The sequence below is a fragment of the Rhinopithecus bieti genome, unplaced genomic scaffold, assembly GCF_001698545.2.
Source record: "Rhinopithecus bieti isolate Rb0 unplaced genomic scaffold, ASM169854v2 scaffold_62788, whole genome shotgun sequence".
In the NCBI taxonomy this organism is placed as follows: Eukaryota; Metazoa; Chordata; class Mammalia; order Primates; family Cercopithecidae; genus Rhinopithecus; species Rhinopithecus bieti.
Window position 1 is genome coordinate 435,680 of NW_016823884.1, and position 23,558 is coordinate 459,237.

Genomic DNA, 23,558 nt, shown 5'->3' on the forward strand with positions numbered 1-23,558 from the left:
ACAGGCGTGAACCATCGCGCCTGACCTGATGCATTTTATTTCGAAGTCTCGTTGATTTGAAGGTTCAGGTTCATTTTGTGGAGTCTTTCATCAGTTTCTTTTCCAGGTATACGATTCAGGCTTCCTGCATCACAATCGCACTGTCTCACTAGGCTGGCATTATCTGTTTTAACAGTCTTCCTTCTTGGAGTGATCCTCTTTAGGTAAACACTAAGTCATTTCAGTTGATTTTAATTTCTCTGTCTTTATTGTTTCAGATTTTAGATTCCGGGGTACATGTGCTTGTTTGTTACATGGGTATTACATGAGTAACGGTGGGCGTTGGGCTTCTAGTGTATCCATCCCCCAAATATTGGACATTGTACCCAGTAGGTAGGTTTTCAACCCTCACTCCCCTCCCACCCTCCTCTGTGTGGAGTTCCCAGAGTCTATTTTCCCCATCTTTTTGTCCATGTGTACCATTTATTTAGCTCCCACTCATAAGTGAGGACATGAGATATTTGATTTTCTGCTTCTGTGTAGTTTATACTAGAAACATTGATTAGCTATTCACCCAGTGCTAGGTACAGTGCTAGGCAACAGACTCCCTAGGAGATCATGGGGCACATGGGCCCCAAATTATAGTCCCAGATAATACAAGATAGTAGTTTCTGTAACTGAGATTTGTGCAAAGTGCTACGGGAGCCCAGAGGAGTGGGTTGTTAACCAGGCTAGGGAATAGCAGAAGCCCCGAAGGAAGTAATTATGCTCAGGCTACAGGACAACCACTGCTCTCTTGAAAGTGGAGACAGAGCTATTATGTTCTCCACTGTCAGAGGTGAAGTGATTAGGTTTCCATGAGTGGCGAAGCTAGTCATCTGCTTGCTTCTCATCTATCCTAGTTTTCTATACCCATGGGAACTTTTAACATTGCTGTAAAGATATGGTTAGAAAAAAGCTCTATACTATATTGTGCTCAGTGCAATAATGGGATTAATCCTTGCTTGTATTTGGACCTGAAAAAACAAAGTAAAATGCCTAATCTTTGTATCTTTGCTTTTTTACAATCCTCTCTTGTTTCTGTGGAAACAGCTGTAGAGCAGTGTATTTGGAGATGTATATTGAAAACACACATTTAACACTTTAAGACAGTGTTTCCCAAACTTATTTGATCTTGTACCTATTTTTTTTTTTTGCCTAACTGATTAACATCCACAGCACCATTTGAGGAGTGCTGCTCTGGAGTAATAAACTGACTTTTCCCTTTGGGATCAGGACACTTCCTTTTGTGTGTCTATGTCTGTGTGTATCCAGGTGCACATACTGAGCAGTGATGATTCGGTGTGTGCTTCATTGCTTTAGTGGGTGTGTGCATGTGGGTCCAAGCATCAATCTTTTATCACTAGAAGCCATGTACTTAGGTGTGCAAACATATCAAGACAGACGTGCTCATTCACACTAGTGCCTGTGTATATGCACATGTGCATGTAACATGTATGTGTGGCCATTTTTGCAACCACCACAGCACGTTTACCAAAGATTCCAGGAATCAATATGTGATAGGAGCTGAATATGCACTTTGATAAATGAGCCTTGAAGACTCCATTTTCCTACGAAATGGAAAACTTCTTTTCGAGAAACAGTTCAGTTCAAGGTTCTTGGAAATAGCTAATAAGTTATTGGTAAGTTTAGGGTTACAAAATTTATCTCTGAAGATTTACCAGTTCCTGAAGTTATTTCTTTTAAGAGGTATTTGTGCTGTTTTCCACAGAGTATGGTTCGTTTTCCACAATGAGTATGGTTCGTTTTTGTGTATTATGTATTTAATTCAGCAACAGATATTATTGGATACTATAGTAGTTATCTATTTTGGGATAATAAATTATCCCCAAACTTAGTGGCTTAAAACAACACACATTTATTATCTCATAGTTTTTATGGGTCAGAATTTGGCCACAGCTTACCTGTGTCTTCTGCTTCAAGAACTCTTACAAGGCTGCAGTCAAGGCGTCAGCAGGGCTGTGGTCTTATCTGAATGCACAGCTGGAAGGATCTGCTTCTGAGCTTGAGCGGTAATTCTCAGCAGGATTTAGTTTCTCAGCTCAGGAGGTGTGTCAAGAGTCTCAGTTCCTCACAGGTGATTGGTGAGACCCCATCACTCTTTCTGCATTCTGTTCACGAGAAGCAAGTTACTAGGCCAATCCTAACACACACACACACACACACACACACACACACACACACACACACACACAGGGTTATACAACTCATGATGAACAGGAGGTGGGGGTCATTGGAGGTCATTCTGGAATCTACCTAATACTACAGATACTTACTATGTGCTGGCTTCTGTAAATGCCTCATATAGCATAGTGTTCATCAAGAAAATGCACCTTTAAAAAAAATCAATTCTGGCCAGGTGTGGTGGCTCATGCCTGTAATCCCAGCACTTTGGGAGGCCAAGGCGGATGAATCACAAGGTCAGGAGATGGAGACCATCCTGGTTAACATGGTGATATCCTGTCTTCTCTACTACAAATACAAAAATTAGCTAGGCGTGGTGGCGCATGCCTGTAATCCCAGCTATTTGGGAGTCTGAGGCAGAAGAATTGCTTGAACCAGGGAGGCGGAGGTTGCAGTTAGCTAAGATGGAGCCACTGGACTCCAGTCTGGCAACAGAGCAAGACTCAACAACAACAACAAAAAATCAATTCTTAAAAAACATCTCCAATTTCTTCCATTTAACTACCACCACTCAGGCCTGGTCCTTTTGCCTTTTGTATCTGAACTTTGTCAGTGGCCCCCTAATTAGACTCCCTGACTTCAGCCTTGTGTTTCTTATTGCTGACAAAGTAACTTTCCTAAGACCTGCCCTTTTCAACCTTAAGTGGCCGCCTCTTTCTGAGTACGCAGTGTTTTTCAGCTTAAAAAATCATGTACTCTTTGACAAGTATAAAAACTGCATCTTTTCCTTTATTATGAATTGAAATTTCAAAATAAATATGAGAAAAAGAAATACAAACAATGATATTTTGCTTCAATTAAGTTGTTAAATTGAATTTCACTCATTTTGAGCATCAAGTCCCTGCTGTTTAGCCTGGTTTGCAAAGTCCACCACAACCTCCATCAGTCCTTCCTTCGTAATACAAGCCTTCCGTTCTAGTCCACTGGTTTTCGTTATTTTGAGGATATGTTTTGGTATTTTGTGCTTTGAACTTCTACTGCTTTATTGTAAAATATTTCAAGTTATACATAGAAATAGAAAAGAAAAACCCTCGTGTTAGTTCCATCTGATTAGGATGACTTTTTGGAGGTAATCTGTGGTGAAAGGACACACAACGGATGGAGAAAAGATGCTCTGAAATGCACACAAAGGCTGTAGGTATTTAGAAATCTCCTTATTGCTTTATGCATAGAACGGGGTAAACACAAAGGAAACCATTTTAAAACAATCTTTCCCTTAAACACTGGAAAAAAAAGACATATTAGTATGTAATGACACATGTAATGATAATCTCCTTAGCTAACATTTAAGATCAACTTTATTTTACAATTTTGCAACAAAGTAAAATAAAATTAGTATTACTTATTACTTACTAAAGAATTATGTAAGTAGTTAAGGTTCAGTCCCTGATTTTGGAATTTGTATGCCCGCCTTGCCTACTGTTCCTTCTTAGAAATCTATGTTATGAACATGCACTACTCATAATTCTAGTTATCCTACTCATGAGAAGCACTCATTTTATTTCCTTGAATAAAAGAAGAAGAGGAGTTCTTGCTTCTTTGATGGGAACAGATTTCTAGATGATAAGGCTCGCACTGCCATTCTGTGTTTGCTCTTGTCAATGTGCATCCATTCTTCTGAAGACGTTTCCTTTGGAAGTTGGAGCACTCCTTGTATTTCAGATCTGTCCATTTCAGATGTTAGCTAGACAAGGTGGTCTTACAATTCCACACCACCATTTCCTCTGTGTTTATATAAGAGGCAAGTAAGGGAATGTATTCCAATTTCTGTATCATATGGTGTTTTTCTTTCTATGTTATCCTTAGAAATAAATGTGGAAATTATTGAGGAAAAGATAAAACCAACCAAGCAGACAAGTCACTTTTTAAAAAATACAAATGAAGTGTGATGAGAAATGAAGGCAAATAAGCTAGACGTTTGTGCTTATTTGGCAGGAAGGGTTTAGTTCATTTTAGATTTTATTGGCTTGTTGGGTGTGCTAGAGTATACTGTAATCCTGAAGACATTTTTTTTCATTTTCCCCAAAAGGTAAATAGCCATTTCCAGGCACTTAAGTGTCAGTTGAGTGTAATCATTTATATTTATTAGAAGATGAATAATTTTATAAAACACAGTCATTTTATGATTATAGTCAATGTCAGGAAATAAGCAGAAGTATTTGTGTTCACATACATCTGAATGGAAAGAAGTTGCTCTATGCCTCCCTTTTACTATGGTGTTCTCACAGCTCCTCTGCATTGAAGTAAATGGGAAAGTTTTTGAGGTCCATCTGACCTGAGAGATCCCCTGATCACTATGAAGTCAGAAGTAGTGGAGAGATGAATGGTTTATAACTCCCAATAAGACATTTCCTTCATAAGTCTGATTAAAGTGATTTATCAGCAAAAATTTGCTTATAAAAGTTGTGTGTTTGATAGACAAACACAAAAATTCAGTTTTTCATGCTGAGACATGTCAAGAACAAACATTCGTCTATTAGGGTGCCCCTCTCAACTAAGTGAAAGGACCTTGACAGGCCAGATCAGCTACTTGGGGACTTTTGCCTTGACAGCCTGTGTTTGTTTTTCAGCTGTGCAGGTAAGTCATACATTTTTGTGGTCACTAGATGGCAGTATAACACCAATGAAAAAATCTAGGGAACTCCATTTTCCCAACTTCAAAGCAAGTTTAATATATTTTATGCTAAGGCTGTTTTAAAAGACTCTCCAGAGTATGCTAGGAGTGAAAATATATAAACCTATTTTTTAAAGTATCAAACCAAATTATTCTTAAGAGTGAAAAATTGTCTTGGTTCTCTTTTAGCTTTCAGACAATTCAGATTTGTAACTTGGTTTATGTATTTGGAGTATTCTGAGATAATCTTGTAACATTCTTCCTTGTTATTCCTTGAAGAAGTTTTGATACCTCCCGGATGCAAACAAGTAAGTGAAGAAAGATGATACTATTGTAGTCACACGAAAGAAAAAAGAAAAGAAAAAACACACCTCAAAACCCAAACAAATCACGCCTTTGCATAAACGATCCTGCTCACCTACACTCAGGCATAACCATCTACATATTTGCTTTAAGCACCTTGTCACTTCTGTGGTTCTTATTTAGCTTTTCTGTCTCTTTCTAATGTATCTAGCAGCGCTTTATTGTCTCATCAGGGTACTTCTTCCAGAATACGATCTCTTTGTAATACTGTCAGAAATATGGAGCCTGCACTAGAATCCAGGGCTCACTGCTTCTTGGTGCAGTTTATTCATTAACAAATATTGGTAAGCATCTTCTGAGTAATTGCACTGACATGGTTAGACTTTGTGTCTCCACCCAAATCTCATCTTGAATTGTGATCCCCAGGTATTGTGGGAAAGACCTGGTGGGAAGTGATTGAATTATGAGGGCAGTTTCCTCCATGCTACTCTTGTGAGAGTGAGTGAATTCTCACAAGATGTGATGGCTTTATAAAGGGCTCTTCCCTCTTCTTTTGCTACGCACACTCTTTCCAGCCTGCTGCCATGTAAGATGTACCTCTTCCCTTTCTGCCATGATTGTAAGTTTCCTGAGGCCTCCCAAACCGTGTGGAACTGTAAGTCAATTAAATGTATTTTCTTTATAAATTACCCCGCCTTGGATATGCCTGTATAACAGTGCGAAAACAGACTAATACAGGCACTATGCAAGTTGCTAGGGATTTAGTGGTATGATGACTCAGTCTCAGTTCTTGTGTTACTTATAATCTAGCAGAAGAGAGACATTAAGTAATCTCATAATTAACAAAATTGATCAATTACAATGATGAGAAAGGCTACAAAGATATATGTTTAGTGATTTTATAATGGGTGGCCTGATTTGATTCACTCGACAAATACTTATTGACTGTCTACTCTGTGCTTGGTACTATTCTAGGTGCTAGGGATTCACCAGTGAGCTAAACAGATAATGATCCCTGTCCATGTGGAAATATATTTGAGTTGGGGGACACAGACAACCCGCAAAATAAGTGCTATGGAAAAATATGAAGAAGGGATGTTAGAGAAGTGGTATTGAGGAGGAGCCTGGGACTTTGACTAGTGTAGTCACAGAGGGTCTTACTGAGAGGATGTCATATGGTTTAAAGCTTTAAATAAATGAGGGAAAGAGCCATGCGGATATTGGAGGAAGAGCTACTCTAGTCAGAGAATAGCAAATGCAAAGACCCTAGAGCAGAAACATATCTGGTGAGTTCAAGGAACTGCAAGGAGGTTAGCATAACTGAAGGAATGAATACAGGTCTAGGGGACTTGGCCAAATCCCCTAGAGCCTAGACTTTTAGCCAAAGTCCCAGGCTCCTCCTCAATGCCACTTCTCTCACGTCCCTTCTTCACATTTTTCCATTGTACTTATTTTGTGGGTTGCCTGTGTCTCCCAAGGTAGTGGGAGGCAGATCATGTAGGACCTTATGGCCATTGAAACGTCTGCTTGGACTGAGCCAGAGTCATGGAAGGTTTAGAGCAGAGATGTGATACCGTTTTATTTATGGCAGAATCACTCTGACTCTTGTGATTAAAAAAAAATTTTAGGGGTCAAAGAGGAAAACCAGCATACCAAGATTCCAGGAGAAAGAGGTTAGTAGCTTGGACCTCGTGGCAGCTATCGGGCATTGAGAAGTGGTAGAATTCAGGATGTCTTTTGAAGCCATCCTGAAGGATCTCCTGATTGGCTGGACGGGGCTTAGGAGACAGAGAGAGGAGGCGTAAGTGACTGCCAGACATTTGTCCTGACCAATGGAAGGGTGAAACAACCATTAATTGAAATGAAGAAGACTGAGGGTAGAGCAGATTTTGGGGACAAAAATCAGGAGTTCAGTGTTGGGAATGATAAGTTTAAATTATGTGTTATCATCATGCCGGGCACAGTGGCTCACACCTGTAATCCCAGCACTTTGGGACGCTGAGGCAGGTGGATCACAAGGTCCAGAGTTTGAGACCAGACTGACCAAGATGGTGAAACCCTGTCTCTACTAAAAATACCAAAAAAAAAAAAAAAAAAAAGAAAAGAAAAAGAAAATTAGCCAGGTGCGGCGGCAGGCACCTATAGTACCAGCTACTAGGGAGGCGGAGGCAGGAGAATCATTTGAACCTGGATGGCAGAGGTTGCAGTGAGCTGAGATCATGCCACTGGACTCCAGCCTGGGCGACAGAGTGAGACTCCACCTCAAAAAAAAAAAAAAAAAAAAAAAAGTTGTGTGTTATCTGTCCAAGCAAAACGATCTCATTTCAACTGCAGCAGAGAGGTCTGGGTCGAAGGTATACATTTGGGAACTGGCATCATTTAGATGGTATTGAAAACTACAAAGCTGGACAAGTGAGTGACTTCGGGGTATGTGAAGGGGAGCAGGAAGTCTTCTCAGAAACGACGTTCCAGCAGAATCTGAAGGATGAGTAAGTTCACTAGGTAGAGAGTGCAAGGAAGAGCTCTCTCCTTTCATGGCACTGTGAGAGATGCTCCATGTTCCATGGACACAGTGAAGCACGGAGGAGCAGTCTAACCACAGAGATTCTTTATTAGTTTCCTGGAGTAACAAAGTAGCTTTCCTAGAATAAGAAAGTTTGAAAGTTCTACAAACTTTCAAATACAGTATCAATGTAGGTGGCAGCCTGGAATATGTCCCTATAGTTCCTAAGGAATTTCATATAAAAATAAGGTGTCATTTTTATCTTTGAAAATGACTTTGTAATAACTGTATGTTGAAGCAGTAGAGGCCTTAGGGCAGTTGTCCCCAAGTGGTGACTTACCTGTCTGCCCCTCAGCAGGAGCAGAAGCATTTTGGGAACTTGCTGTGTGCTTCTCACCGTAGCTGAGCAGGGACACAATTGTGTCTGAGAGCTGTCAGGCAGGGCTTTGAGCCCCACGGCTGCCACTTACCACCTGTGTAACTTTGGGCAGGTTGTTTAAACTTTCTGTGTGTCCATTTGTTTCTTAGCAAAATAAGCATAAAGCTAGTTTTGCCATGAGGAACAAGCAAGGATATGATTTTACTAAAATTGCTTATAATGTAGGCATTACTCTTTTTTATTGCTGTGAATCACCATGGACTTTGTTTTTAAGATGGAGAATACAAAAGAAGTCAGATGTATTTCTGGTTGAGAAAAAAAGACCAGATTGGACAATAAAATACTGATTTTTCCATTTATCACCGTTTTATCTAGACTCTCAAACAGCAAAACTGAAAAATAATAATAAATATGGACCTCGTAGTACTAGAAAAGCACTGTACATGTATTCTGTTACTGTATCTTTAGCACTCTGTGTGGCCACTAGAATTTCCCCTGTTTCATAGATCAGGAATCTGAGGCTTGCAGTCTTGACTGAGGGTACAAAGCTAGTCAGTGGCAGATCCAGGATTTCAAAGAAGTTGTCCTCTTTCAAGTTCTTCAAACCAATGTTCCAACTTTCTCCTAATACAGAACCTATTTATTTTAGCAGGTCACATCTGAAATGTGCTGCTTATAATGGAAGCATTTAACATAACAATGTAATTTTTAGGAGTATGAAGAAGAAAACCAGGAGAATATCCCTGATATTTCAAATGCTTTTATATATATATTATATTTATATATATTTTAATATATAAAATATATGTATCATATTTTATATATATATATTTTTTGGAAGAAAACAAGGTAATTATATTTTCATACAGGTATTAGAGCCTATAAAAATTTTGAAACTTGGGCAATATCCACCTGGACTTCTCAACATGGCCAAACTTCTAAGGCATGTGAGCTTAGCTGACAACACACAACTTGGCTGTGGCCATTGATTATCCCACTGATTGCTGGAGAAGCCGAGTCAAGTTACTCCTTCTTTGCTTCACGTATCCAATCAGTTCAGTCATCCTTAGGCTACGGGGCACTGCATAACGGCAATAAGACCCTTTAATGCCCTTATCTTCCAGAAAAATCAGCTTAGGATCCAATCTATAGAGCTCCATTGGACTTTTATGTTACCATTTTCCACAAATGCCATTAGCTCCCATCTGAAAGTCACCTAAAGCCACATCTTCCAGGCGTTGCTGGAAACTGACTTAAGCTAGGCTCTGCTAATGTCAACATCACGTGGAAGCAAAGTGTAGTCTGTATACTATTTAGCTGTTTCTCTTTGCTTTAGATGTGTGCCCAATGCTTAAAGCTTATAGAGCTTAGAGAGGCACGAGTTTTTGGTAAAATACGTCGGTGTTCTATTGTAAAGGCAAAGTATCAAACTGTTTATTGACTGTGAGATTAGAAATTCTGGGTGGATATTTAGTTAACTATGTATGTTCTCCAGACAGGTTTCCAAGAACCAGATCTAGGGCAAAGGAGGGCATTTTTCTCTTCACATTTTTCATGTAGAATTACATGTTTTGGGGGTCCCAAAAGGCCATATTTTGGAATATATCCAAATCACTGTGTGCATGTTCCTTTCTTGACCACAATTCCTCCAACGCAAATCAAATTTAGAAGCTTCCTATAGTTCCAGATGGTCAGAATCTGAACATATCTAATTACCATTTCCCATTGGGATTAATGCCAATGAGGGGCTGAGCTTCTGTCCAAATGACATCTACTTTCTCCTTAGTTACTTCTGATTCTTGCATCTTGCCTACTGCCAATTACGAAAATGAAATAAAAATGTTCAGTTTGTTTACAGAATTCCTGTCTTCATTTAGTTTATGTAATTCAAAATGAGAAGCAGCAAAGTTTCTTTCAATTTAAACCATCCAAAATGGAGGAATCTTTAAATAAAGAGAAAACAGTTGGAACTTTAAAATATCTATTATTTTTAAATTTCTTCTTCATCTTTTCTTTCTTCTATTTTGAATCAAAGTTACTGTGGGCACAGATCTTATACAGTTAATTACTTCCCCCACATTTATTTAGCATGTACTATGTTTATCGAACTTTGTTAGCTATGATGAGAGATGTAAAAATGGACAAGATTTCATTCTGCCTTCTAGGAATTTAGGGTCTTGTAGAAAACAGATGTGTTAAAAATGCTCTGTGTCACACAAGGAATTAATTAAACAGTGCTTTTAGGGAAGAGATGAAGATCAGTGGTGGACAAGAGACTCTCTGTAACTTGAATGTGCTTTTCATCTTAGGTAGTTACAAATTATCCAAGTAAATTATTTTTTGAAACCTAGAAGTAAAAGCTCATAACACAAGAAAGAATGTCATGTGTTTTCTTAGAATTTTAAAACACTCAGGGAAGCGGGGATGGGAAAATTAATTCTACCTGGGAGAATCTGGGTGGCCTTTGTAGAGGCAGTGCCATGTGAGCTGGGTTTGAGGGGAGGAAAATCCCTGCAGGGGTATGGCACAGAGCTCATGGAAATATTAGGGTTAAACTGGGAGGTAGCAGAGTTTGAAGTTTGCCCAAAGAAATTTCAGTGAATGAAAGCAGGAGACTGTGAGACTGATGAGTGGGTAGTAGAAGCCCTTCAAAAACAAGTGAAGGAGTTTAGATTTCATCATCTAGCTCAGCATTTCCCTAAGACTGATCTTCAAAGTACTGGCCCCACGAGAGGCACTGAATGTGAGATCCGCATACTTAAAGATTCATCATAGACATTAGAATATTAAAAGCTCTGATCAGTCCTACAGTTAAAGATTCTTGCCAGCTGGGAATGCTGGCTCACGCCTGTAATCCCAGCACTTTGGGAGGCCGAGGCAGGAGGATCACAAGGTCGATATCGAGACCATCCTGGCCAACATGGTGAAACTCCATCTCTACTAAAAATACAAAAATTAGCTGGGCGTGGTGGCATGTGCCTGTAGTTCCAGCTACTTGGGAGGCTGAGGAAAAAGGAGAATCATTTGAACCCGGGAGGCAGAAGTTGCAGGGAGCCGAGATGGCGCCACTGCACTCCAGCCTGGTGAAAGAGCCGGACTCCATCTAAAAAACAAACAAACAAACAAAAAATTGGTTCTTGCCTTTCTTTATTTAACCCAACATTTCCTAAGGGCTTCTGACTACAGAATTCTTTAAAAAATAATACTGTGGAAGGAGTACTTTGAGTCTATACAGAGCTAACACTTACATAGCCTAACTATATGTTAGACACTGTTTTACGTGTGTTATGTGTATTTGCTTATTTATTTATTTATTTATTTATTTATTTATTTTTTATATTTTTGAGAAGGAGTCTCGCTCTGTTGCCCAGGCTGGAGTGCAATGTCATGATCTCGGCTCACTGCAACCTCCACCTCCTGTGTTCAAGGGATTCTCCTGCCTCAGCCTCCGGAGTAGCTGGGACTACAGGAGCCTGCCACCATGCTCAGCTAATTTTTTGTATTTTTAGTAGAGATGGGGTTCACCGTGTTAGCCAGGATGGTCTCGATCTCCTGACTGTGTGATCTGCCAGTGTCAGCCTCCCAAAGTGCTGGGATTACAGGTGTGAGCCACCACACCCGGCCTGTTTGCTCATTTAATCCTTACCACACTTTGTGAAGTAGGTACCATTATTATCCTCATTCACCTATGTGGAAGCTGAGGTGCAGGGGGCTAAGAAACCCTTCTGAGTCCAGGGTCACAAGCTAATAAGTGATAACTCTGGGGTTTGAACCCAGGTGGTCTGACTGCAAGGTCTGTTTTTTAATCCATATAATATACAGCTCCCTAAATGCTGTTTCTGAACCGAAGAGTAATGTGATCATCATTAGGTTTGAGAAAGACAATGTTGATGGCTTTGCAAAAACTTAGAGGATGAATTGGTTGACTCCATTTGGCAGTTCTTTTCCCTTGTTTTGTTGTGAAAAATTTCAAACACACAGAAGAGTCAAAAGAACAATATGATGAATACCTGTATACTCAGAACCTAGATTCGATTGTTAACATTTTGCCATATTTGTTTTATATACTTTTTTTTTTTTTTTTTTTTTTTTTTTTTTTTACCTCCTGAGCCAGTTGAGAGTAAACTTCAGGCTTTATGACTTGTCACTGCTAAATACTCCAGTATGTGTATCTTAAACATAAGAACAGTTTAGAACTTTATGCTAACATCCAAGTGAGAGGTAATGAGTGCCTCAGCTAGGGCTGCAGCAATTCAAAGAAGGGGGTGAAGTGGGAGAAGTGTGGATTACTCATTTGTCAGCTACTTTCAGATGATATTCTCTTAAGGTGGTTTTTCGTATATGATGATAAGGGCCTGGCACACTTTGCTTCATACTAGTCAATGTGAACCCTAAGAAGGAGCCTAATTTATAATGGGCTTAAGCAAAATATAACTTGGGTGTAAAGTTAGTGTCAAAATATAGGCACATACTCTACATTCTTGTCTGATAAAACTTACACTGATATTGATGCTTCTTTTTATTAACAAGAATAATGTATAATTTTCAGTTACTGGACACATATAATGTCTTGAGTATTGTTGTAGACACATTATACATATCAGTACCACTACTGATAATAATAATAAAGGGAGAATTCATTGTTAATTTTATTGCTTCAGAAATTTGGACCAGTCATCACCTTCTTTTAAATTTCGACACTTTTCGACCTGCTGGTAGAGAGAATTATCTTTTGTGTTTTCAGTTCAAATTAGACATCTCCTAAGTGTGAGCATATCCAGTGCCCATTACCACCCAGATGAATTAGCCTTGTTTGGAGAAATGGCTGATTCCAGATTTTGAGGAAGAAAAGTCTCGGTTTAGCCTGAAATATTTTATTGACTAGGTAACTATGAAAATGCTCAAATAATGATAGAGCTATCAAAAAACCAAGGAGCTGGCTGAAAAGGACTCCTATTAACCTAATTAGGGATAATTTGAACTTCAAAATCAATAGTAATTATACTGAAATATAACAAATATAAACATTTCTTGATTCCAAAGTGATACTAGGAAGAAAGAAAGAGAGGGAGGAAGATAAAGGAGAAAAGAAAAGCTTTTCTTTAAAGCAGAATGCCAGCTAATAAGTACAGAAAGAATTATAGAATTAGAAAATCTGTTTTGCAAACTTCCTGGTATAATAATTGATTTAGGTGAGAACCATCTCTGAATGCTAAAAATCATTCAGAGGTTTTTAGCAAGATTGTTGAAGGATGGGGTATTCACACAGTTTTGAAAAATCACACCATGTATTATTTATTAATTACGATGTGATAGAGTATGCCTTTGCAATGGAGAGACCTGGCAGTTACCATTGTCCCCATTGCAACAATGGGTCAGGCTATTAGGTGCCTCTGGATGTGATGGAGTGGGAGGTACACAGCATAACCTAAGTGGAGTTCTTGCCAGAAATGTCTTGTCTAAATCCAATCATGAGGAAACTGTCAAATAAATTCAGGAGATGGAACATTCTGTAGAACAATTGGCTTGGACTTGTCAAAGGATTTGGTGTCAGGAAGATCAGAGGGTCACAATGGAAGACTAAAGAAATACAGCATCCAAATGTAATGTGTGAACTTGGCTGGATGCTGAAATTTAAACAGCTGTAAGAGACATTTTGAGGACAAGTGGGCAATTTGAGTATGGCTAAGATGTTTAATGATGTTATTGAATTCACTTTTTTTTCCTTTTTAAGGAGTTGAATTTAACTTTCTGAAGTAATTGCTTAGGAAGAAATGCAGAGGAGTTCCACAGAAAAAGGTGATAACCAGAATGATACTCCATCAGCCATATTTTTAAAATTCCTCCACTCTGAAATTTCTTTTTTGTCAGCTAAAACTATTTTCTGGGTCCGTTTCTTAGGTGAGCCTTGTTCACATTCGGCATCATACTCAATGCTGATTTTTATTATTTTGGTTTCATTTTCCTTTTTGCATCTTTATGTTTCTTCGGACAATCCATACGCAGGTTGTCTGTTCTGACCTCCCAAGAGTTCCTGCTAATATTCCTTTCCGCTCCTCTCCAGAATAAATCAGAACCTGCTTGAAGTCCTTCATTATTCTTAGAGAAAAAGAAAAACCTCGTGGTCTCTTTCTCAGGTAATGATGCTTCTCCAGGACTGGACTTTCTGTGATCTGTTCCTTCAGTAACATCTTCCTCTTCGGAACTGCTGTCTTGGAAACATGGGTCTTTCTCGTCTCCAGAACCCGTCTGTTTCACCTCTGTGAGTCTCTTCCTTTACGTCTTTACTGTCTGAATCAAAAAAGGAGAACGTGAACCTGCTGGGCTGCTCAGCCCCACTGCTCAGAGCTGCAGGGTCCTGGATTTCCTCAGGTTTCTCTTTGCCACACTCCTCATTCCAGGGTGTGTCCTCTTCCTTTTCACTGGTATATTTTGAAGTTTGAAATATTTCTTTCAGATCCATAGCAATGTTATGATACCTTTCTTTGGACACCTCAGGTAGCTTTTCAGCTTCCTCCCTTTTCTTTTTTTGTTTTTCTTTACTTTCTTTTGGTTTATCGTGTCTTTTTCTTTCGTAAGTGGCACGGTCTTGCTTCGTTGGATCATAATGTATGCTGTCCTTAAATTTCTTAGCAGCTACTGATTCTTTGTAGAATTGCTTAAGTTGACTTGCAAAACACTTTGTACAACATTCAGGGCTTTCTTTTCTTCTTCAGCAGGCTCTCTTCTTCCTAGTAGTTTTCTTTTCATTTAACTCTTCCTGTTCCTCTTCACTGTACTTTCTTGAAATCAAGAGTTCATGCAGAATCTGTCATCAGTGCCAAGGTGTGACTGTAAATCCATGAGCTTCTGTCCAGCTCTGCCCTCAAACTGAGGTTTAATTTTGAGCCTGTTACTGTTATCTTCAGAATCAGATTCCTCATCATCACTGCTATCAGGCAGCTTCCTTGATGTTTCACCCATAGACTCTTTCACCCATTCCTCTCCTGGACAGCTCTCCTCCTGAGTAGATGTCTCCTCTGTTTCACATTCACTGTCAGAACCGAAGATGATGTGCGTTAGCTTATCCTCTGAATGACCATCCACATTTGTCAGAGCATTGTGCCCCAGCTTCTTCTGCGCTTCTTTTGCTTTTTGCCTCGTTTCCAAGGCTGCCAAGTGCTTCTCATCATCTTCAGCGTGGTTATCCTTACCACTCAGATCAGAGGAATTACTAATAGAAAGTGAGAAATCAGTTTTGATTTCCTCGGTGTCCTTGGATAATACCTTTGGTGATTTCTCAAGAGACCGGAGGCTGCTCGAGTCAGACCTCTCTTCCTCTGAAGCTTCTGTCTTTGTGGCACTACGGCAACTGTCTTTGTCAAAGCCGATGTTGTGAGTCTTTGCGCTAAGACTTAAGGACTTCTTACCTTCTAATGGCAATAAACTAGAAATAGAATTCTTACTTCGCTTTTCAGAACTGCTAGTGGACACTGCCTTGCGATCCTGGCTCTCAAAAGTGTTCTTTTTTTTTTTTTGAGATGGAGTCTCACTCTGTCGCCCAGGCTGGAGTGCAGTGGTGCGACCTCAGCTCACTGCAAGCTCCGCCTCCCGGGTTCACGTCGTTCTCCTGCCTCAGCCTCCTGAGTAGCTGGGACTACAGGCGCCCACCACCACCCCGGGCTAATTTTTTTGTATTTTTAGTAGAGACGGGGTTTCACTGTTAGCCAGGATAGTCTTGATCTCCTGACCTCGTGATCCCCCCTGCCTCGGCCTCCCAAAGTGCTGGGATTACAGTGTTCTGTCTTTTTTGAGGCTGAATATAGTTTGGGCCATTTGCCTTCTTTGCATGTTGGCATGGAGGCAGTTCACCCGATGAGCCATTAACATATGGGGACCCATCTTCCATGGATATGATACTGGGATCCACATGTTTCATGGAATTCTGATCTTTATTAATATTGTTAGGGGCAACACTGTCTTTCAATGATTTTTTTTTTTATTGACTCCTTTTCATATGAACAGCCTTCTCCCTTGAAAACCTGGAATTTTGGCTTTAAGTTGTTTTTCTTTGTTTTCTGTTTGCCGCAGGTGCTCTCCTCTCCTTCTAACAGGGAAGCCACAATGTCCTCAGGACAAATACACTCTCTGCGTCTGTGGAGGCCAGTGGGAGTGTTGGGGCTTTTGAAGCCTCTGTCAGACTTGCATTGTGTCATGGTTTCTGGTCCATCACTCTCAGTATTTTCATTTGGAACTTTCTGATCAGTGCCAGCCAATTGTTCCAAATCAGCTAAAGTAAGATTCACACGAAGGCAGTTTGTTTGTTTTTTTTTTGTAAATCATGGCATTATACTCCTTGTCTCCTTCAGAGTCAGCTAATTCTGATGCAGAATCAGCATCTTCACCGCTACTGCACTGAGAGGGAGATTTGCGATTAAGAGGCTTTAATCCATGACCGAGGGCTGACTCTACATTGCTTTTTCTTTTTTGTACTTTAATACAGTGATCAGAAAGCTCACAGATTTCTCTATTTTTGAAGGAAGTTTTCTTGTCTGTAGATTTTCCATTTGTGAAAATGCTGTACTTACTGTTTTTGACCTTAGCAACATTTTTTTTCATCGCAATGATTTCATCTGTATCTCCTGAGTCAAACTCACAATCATTTCTAATAATATCATCACTGTCATGGTAAGAGACATTAGTTTTAATACCTAAACCTATTGAAGAATGCAATTTGTGAATTCCTGATTTGAAATCATCCCTTACAACTCCAAAGAGATCATTTTCAGATTCATGTATTGAGGGCTGTACAGTTCTCTATAAGTTTTCCTCTTTTGTAATCATCATTCTTAATTCATCTTCAGAATCAATATCATCATTAGAAATGCTATTTCTCTTCTTGGCAGTTTCCAAGCCAGAAGTCTTAAAAGGTAGATTTTTAAGTTTCTGAGTATCAGAAACAGGTACAGGAGGTGATTTAGAAGAAGTAATGCAATCACAAGTTCTTTTCTGTGCAGCCTGTTGCTGTGTTAAGGGTGGTCTCTCTATTACCCACCTGGGCCTTGGACTCATGGTCAGAGACCCAGTGGAACTCTCATCCCTCTGCACTTTTATCATCTTCTTGGGAGGGCTATGGAAGTCAGAGAAGTCTCCTCACTGTTTCTTACTCATAGGGTCATTCCCTCCTTCCAATTCCCAAGTCAAGCTGGATATAGGAACGGTGTTTGTGAAATCCTCCCCTATCTTCTTTAGGTTGTGGCAGGATTTTGAGGGATCATATTTCATAATTTTATATTTATGATAATTTTTAAGGTGAAGAACAAGTAACACTCTTCTGAATTTGCTCACAACCCAACTCTTATACTTTAGCACTTCTGTCCCTGGCACAGCTTTCATATGGAATTCCACTCCTCCTATCTTTTCTAACAAGTTGCTGTTACCTTTTGTTGGTTTTCCTTTCTTAGCTTTTGCTGCTTCTTTCTCTTGGGCCAATCTGTGCAAAAAGCTTTCTTTTGCTAGTTGAATTTGTAATGCTCCACCTTTCCATTTTGTTTTCCTTAGAACAGACATACATTTTTTCAGGTCTGCTTCTGCTACACTGATGTTGATATATGCAAAGGTTTTCTGTGGGTTTCCTTGGTCATCTTTCCCTGTGATGATGTCCACATCCGAAACCTCTGCAAATCTGCTGAACTGATTTTGTAGGTCTGTCTCAGAAATTTCCTGGCCAAGGCCACCCACATAAAGGTGCTTCATTTCTCTGTTCATTTTCATGAAGGCTGGGCATATACTTGGTGTGTTTTAGTGGGAAAAGTAATTTTCTCAGCCTTGTTTCTCCGAGAAGACCCAGAGACGTAAAGAGAGAGGCTTGGAAACTGCTTTGTGATTCTCATGCCCCAAACCCACTCCTCACCATGTCATCACCTACAGCCAGCACTGCTGCAGCCCCTGAGTTCACTTTTTAAAAGGCCTGGTAGGCCAGGCGTGGTGGCTCATGTGTGTAATCCCAGCACTTTTGGAGGCCGAGGCGGGTGGATCACCTGAGGTCAGGAGTCTGAGAGCAGCCTGACCAACGTGGTGAAGCCCCATTTCTACTAAAAACACAAAAATTAGCCAGGCGTGATCGTGGGCACCTGTAATCCCAGCTACTCAGGAGGCTGAGGCAGGAGAATTGCTTGAACCCAGGAGGCGGAGGTTGCAGTGAGCCGAGATTGCGCCATTGCACTCCAGCCTGAGCGATAAGAGTGAAACTCCATCCCAAAGAAACAAACAAACAAAAGCCTGGTAATGGTGTTAGGTTGTGTGAGAGAATGTCCTTGTTTGTGAGAGCTATGTGCTAAAATATTTAGGGATAAACTGTCATGTTGTTTCCAATGTACTTTATGATGGCTTGACAGTAAGAGGTGTGTGTAGGTTCCTGTATTAGTCCTTTTGGGATGTTATACCAAAATACCATAGACTGGAGTGCTTATAAACAGCAGAAATCTATTTCTCATAGTTCAAGAGTCTGGGAAGTCCAAGATCAAGGCACCAGCAGATTTGGTGTCTGGTGAGAACCTACTTTCTGGTTCATAGATGCCACCTTTTCACTGTGTCCCCATGAGGTAAAAGAGATGAAGGGTTTTTTTCAGACCTCTTTTATAAGGGCAATAATTCCATTCATGTGGGTTCTACCTCCCCAAAGTTCTAACTACTAATATCATCATGCTGGGGGTTAGATATTTCAACATATGAATTTTGGGGGGACACAAACATTCTGACTATAGCAATACCTATATAGAGAGATGAAGCAGGAGCCACAAGATTATTAACAGTTGGTGTGTATAGGCAAGTGTATACCAATATTCACTAGACATTTCTTTAATGTTTGTGTAGATTTGAAATTTTCAAAATAAGAAAATAGTATCTATGGGAATCAAGAGAGAATATTTTCCCTCCACTTTTATGCCTGTTGTCCTCTACACTTAGTAATTATTTCATGACATGAAAGCCCTGCTTTGATTTGTTAGTTTTGTCTGACAGATGGAGTTTAGTTCTGAGGACTTACCCTATGTCTTAGACTCACCCTACGTCTCTGCAGGTGATCAGGATGTTGTAGAAACAGTGAATTTAGATTTCTTGGACGCATTTTCTTTTGGGACTCTTCTTTGATTAATATGTGAAGTGACAGCAAGGGACCTTGTGAAGGTCTTGGTTCTTGTTATTCCCTGCAGCTGCAAGAGTGGGTTCCAGAAGGCCAGTGAAGAAATGCGGTAAATACATGGTACATTCCTTATGGTTCAGCAGAAGGCTTGAAAGATCCCTGGAACGATTTGGAAAGAAATACCTTGAGACTTTTTACATGCAAGTCTGTAAAAGCCATCATGTCAGTGCATTTTATAGCATTTTGTCTGCCTCCTTTCAGTGACAGATGTTGGAAGTCTTGGCATGGTAGTCATGCATTTTGAACTACCTGCATGGGGCATCTTGAGTTCCACATAAGAAAAGATGGTAGAGAGAAAAAATTGGGGGGTGGGGGGCAGGAGCGGGGAGGATCATTTTCTTATAAATTTTATTTCTCCAAAGATAAGATAAAACTCAAATCATAACATACATAAAAGGTATAGTTATATACCTTTTGAAAAACTGATCAGTAAGTAACAATTTTATTAAACAATTGTTGAATAAAAGAGGAGAAGGTGTGGTGCTATAAGATTCTTTGCTAAATGGAGTTTTATATTAAAATTACAGATACAAATATTAGGTGATTTTTATTAATTGAATCCCTGCTATGTGCTTCCTTTTAATATAATAACTTGACATTAAGAAACTTCTGTCCTTAAGAAACTCAAGAATACATTAGTGACTCTATCTTAATCATTTTAATGTTTCTATAAAGGGAGAATATCTGACTTTTATGTTTTTACTGAGTTTGAGAAGTATTTGGGGGATTCTGATTCTCATAAGGGTCTTTGACTTCCAGTTTTCCTTCTCCTAAGAGCAATGACACAGCAGATTGAAGATTAATGATGGTCTGGAGGGAGCTGGGATATGCCGATTGTATTCAATGTCATTGAAGAAATGTGCTTTGAGTATCCACCATGTACCAGGCGTGGTGCCAATGCAGATAAAAATGCAAGAGAGGCCATTTCACAGAATCTATTTGTTGACTGTCAATGACACAAGAACATGTGTTTGGAGGCGCTTGGCTATTTTTCCTGGGATGGTCTTCATGGATGGACATTACTATTCTTTTTCTGTTTTAAATTCATAGACAAGAAAGGCCTGACCAACCCCTTCTTGGACTATTCCAATTTTGTCTCACATAATTTATTGGGGAAAATGAGTTCCATATGTTTAGTAAAGTTGTTCCAGAACTACCTCCTTTCTGGCTCATGTTTAGTATTTTGGGATTTGGTGGTTGTGTTTATGGTCAACAAAAGCATGATCTTCATCACTTTTATGTCTTCTTTAAAACACACCTCTTCAACTATTCTGTCTTTCAGATGTAAAAATCTTTGCCTTCTTACTTCATCATCATTTTCTCTTTAAACTTATGTGAGAGGGGTAGACAATCCTGAATACCACTAGGATTTACCCTAACCCTGTTTTTCATGGAAAAGAATATGTAAACTTCCATTAGGAAGTATATGAAAGAAACTTTCCTTTAAATAAAAATGTGTAAGTGTTTAGAATTGCCCTTGCAAAGTTCTAAATCGATCAGCCAGGGCTAATACATCACTTGAGGAGATGGGCTAGTGACATTCTCATGAACGATCACCTGTGATTACAGAGCTCCGGCTGGCCCAAGATTTTACTTTCCTGTGGGATTTGACACCACTGATCATTTTAGTTTCCTGCGTCAGCCATGCACAGAAAGTCTTAATGGGACAGTATACAAAATGCATTCTCATTACATTTGTTCTCTTTTTGTTATCAATAACCCAAGGTCATTTTAATATTTTTAATCATTTCTGTCTGAAGAGTATGCTTTTAGAGACACATGGCTTATCTTTCATAAAATACGATTCAGAACAAGAAGTTAAGTTTTGAGATATTTAGACAAGGATGGACTTAGGCAATTGTGGAGGCTTTCACACTTCTTTGTCAGCAGGTTTCACATCCATTTTTCCTTCCCACTCCCTCCTTTGAAACCTTTATTTCAAGCCAACAATAGAGTTTTATGTATGAATTTTAACAATTATTTTTCCATTTAACATATTTTAATTTTTTGATGTTACTTTCTATTTTTTGCTATCATTTAAGCAGTTTTATTCTATTCAATAAACGTGCCCTCATTTAATCCTGTGAGGTTGGACATTACTTTTCACTGTTCACTTCGATAATAGCATTGAAATGAACATTCCTGTAGTGAAAACTTTCAAGATATTCATGATAATTTCCTTAGGTCAAATTCTTGGATATGAAATTATTACATCAAAAATAGGCACATCATTAAGTCTTCTTATACAAGTTATGAAGCATTATGATGTGAGAATGTACATTTTCTCTCACCCTCTGCAAAATTAGATATTATAATAATCTGCTTGAATATGATGTATTGAAGTCTCATTGATTATATCCATATTTCTTTGATTATTGTAAGTTTGGAATTTTAATAGATTTTGGTTTCTAGTGTTTTATCTTGAAAAATACCCAATACGGTGATAAATCAGGGCCTGAAGTGTCATAATTTATAAGCTTACTTGCTGGTGTCCAAAGAATAGCTTTTTTCAGTACATAGAGTTATAAGGATGTAAAATGTTCAAATAAATGCTTTCTAGGAGCACACTAATTCCTATCTCGCTCCCAGGGTGAGATTGATTGATATGCTGAAGTTAATATCAATGTAAATGCATCTATTTAAACCCATGCCTTGATGTCTTTGGATTTTCTTTTTGCATTTGATGTCAAATGAATATATTCCTTAATTATTGATGAATAGTGACTGAGGTGGCTAAAGTTAAGGTAGAAATCAATCATTTGATGTTCATTGGGCACACTGGATAGTTGGATGTATATTAGACCTCTCCCAGCAGGCAATGACAGTGGACCATATCCAAGAGTCTAGAGCCATAAAGTGAATTCTTTTCAGCATTTCATAGATAAACCATGCAGTGTACTCAGAAAAACACGGGCGAATCTTTCTTTCCTTTATCTCTCTCTGGTGTCACTTTATCTCCAGCTCTTTCATTTCTACTCTTTTCCTCTTACCTTATCAATTTTTTTTCTCCTCGATCATACTTCCTTCCTCTGCTATTGTATAATGTGTTTCGAAAAGAGTGGATTTTAAACGTTCTCATCACAAAGAAATGATAAATATGTGAGGTCACGTGGAGTGTGATCATTCTACAATGTACAGATGTACCAAAGCATCACATTGTACCCTATAAGTATATACAATTATTTGTTGTCAGTTAAAATAAAAGATAATAAAATAAGTATTCATTAATCTTTCCTCCACATTTTGTTTTGTTTTGTTTTTTTCCTATCTTAATTTATAGACAAGATCACACCAAATCACTTCTACAGGGAAGGGGTGTGATAAGAAAGAAGTCTCCTGCTGGCTTTGATTTTCTTTTCTTTTCTTTTTTTTTTTTTACTTTTTTTAAAAATTATTATGCTTTAAGTTCTAGGGTACATGTGCACAACGTGCAGGTTTGTTACATATGTATACTTGTGCCACGTTGGTGTGCTGCACCCATCACCTCGTCAGGACCCATCAACTCATCGTTTACATCAGGTATAACTCCCAATGCCATCCCTCCCTCCTCCCCCCTCCCCATAATAGGCCCTGGTGTGTGATGTTCCCCTTCCCAAGTCCAAGTGGTCTCATTGTTCAATTCCCACCTATGAGTGAGAACATGCGGTGTTTGGTTTTCTGTTCTTGCAATAGTTTGCTGAGAATGATGGTTTCTAGCTGCATCCATGTCCCTACAAAGGACACAAACTCATCCCTTTTTATGGGTGCATAGTATTCCATGGTGTATATGCTGGCTTTGATTTTCAAAGAGTAGAAGAGTTGCTGCATACCCTTACCAACATTTGGTGTTGTTTTACCAATCTTGTGGGTGTGAAATGAGATATTTTTATTTTTAATTGTATTTATTTGATTATAAGTGAAGTTGAGTCATAGGAGTTGTTTACATAGTCTAGATATTTTATTAATCCTTTCTTAGTTACTATTATACACTGCACATTTGTGTTAAGGACAAATCTTGCTTAAATCTGAGAACAAAGTAGATGATAAAGAGAAAAGCATATATGACAATAGCATGAAGTGTGTTCACATACTATATACATATATATATCCAGTGCATAGGTAAAGATTAAATAATTATAATAAACTGAACAACCATATGCCCATCACTGAGTCTAAGACATAAAATAATTCTGGTAATTTGAAAATTATTAAATTGTCCTCCCCCTCAATTGCTCTCAGAGGAATAATTTTCTGTAAATGATTCCCATAGTTTTCTTCATATCGTAATGAACATGTATGTGTGTATTCCCAAATACAGTGCTTGGTTATGCCAATTTTTGAATATGCCTCACTTCACCCAATGGACTCTGTATTC

The 23,558-nt window shown here is 38.9% G+C and overlaps 1 pseudogene; it reads right to left on the reverse strand.

Moving 5' to 3' along the window:
- Positions 1-13,968: 13,968 nt before the first annotated feature.
- Positions 13,969-17,775, reverse strand: LOC108521927 (nucleolar protein 8-like; annotated as a pseudogene).
- Between the last annotated feature and the right edge of the window lie 5,783 nt (positions 17,776-23,558).